Consider the following 1,343-nt stretch of genomic DNA (forward strand, 5'->3'; position numbering starts at 1 on the left):
AGTCGGGTCCAAAGAGCAGAAGAATCAGTATCTGAACCCATATTACAACCAGAACCATGAATTCACCTGCATTTACTTCAATACACCTGTCCTTTAACGTCTGTTCACATCATCACATCATTTTATGAGAAAAACGTGGCGACAGAAACAAACGGCTGTAGATGAAAACACTCACATATGAACAAAAAGGAAAATATCTGTCCCAGGATATGTGTTATAGTCAGTGGGTTAAGAATCAGGACAATATGGAGGCTCAATTATTTAATATTGATTCAAACTAAACCATCAGTTTCACATTAATAATCATTCTATAGTTGAATCTGACTGAAAAAACCTGCAGGTTAAAATATGAATAACATGAATAAAACTAGAAAAGCACTCGGAGAGCGCAGACCTCCACCAAGGAAGATCCCCTCCCTCAGTCACCACCAAAATGTAATAATTTGTTCCTTGTGCCAGTATCAACATTGCCTGAAAATTTCATCAAAATCCTTCCATAACTTTTTGACTTATCTTGTTAACAGACAAACAAACAAACCCAGATGAAAACTTTACCTCCACTGTTCCTTATCGGAGGTAATAAGACAAAATGAATTTCATTTCATCTAATTAATAAAGACATAATATTTTTCAAATAGTTAACATATTATAAATCACCTCAGGGTTCACTGCTTCGCTTACTGGCCGATAGGCCGTAAGCTATTGTCGTCATGCAGCGTCTGGCATCGTCGTCTGTCGTCGTCTGTCGTCTGTTATGAAAATTTCAGTCGTCTTCTTCTCTGAAACTACAATTCCAATTGACTTCAAACTTGGTATACAGCTTCTTTATAATGATGTCAACAAAAGTTAGTGAAATTATTTGGCTCTGGATCTGATTCTGGATTTGGTGCAACTTTGAAAAATGTCCCCATTATTAGAGATAGGAAGTGGATCGATGCAATATCTCAGTAAATATAAATGATATCCAGTGTAAATTTCTACAGTCCAGCCCTGATGGGGAGATGACCAAAACATAATGACCACATGCTGATCAGGATCTTCTTCTGGATCCGGGAACTTACAGAAAATTTAACATGGGCTCTTATGGGGAAAACATTTCAGTCGTCTTCTTTTCCCAAACTCCAGTTCTGATTGACTTCAAACTATGTATACAGCTTCTGTATGATGATGTCAACACAAGGTATTGAAATTATTTCCATCCAGATCTGATTCTGGATTCAGTGCGACTTTGAAAAATGTTCCCATTATAAGAGATAGGAAGTGGATTGATCCAATAAATCAGTATCAATGATATCAAGTTGGAATTTGAATTTTTTACAGATCTGATTGGAATATGACCAAAA

This window comes from Sphaeramia orbicularis, chromosome 9 (genome assembly GCF_902148855.1).
Source record: "Sphaeramia orbicularis chromosome 9, fSphaOr1.1, whole genome shotgun sequence".
Classification (NCBI taxonomy): Eukaryota; Metazoa; Chordata; class Actinopteri; order Kurtiformes; family Apogonidae; genus Sphaeramia; species Sphaeramia orbicularis.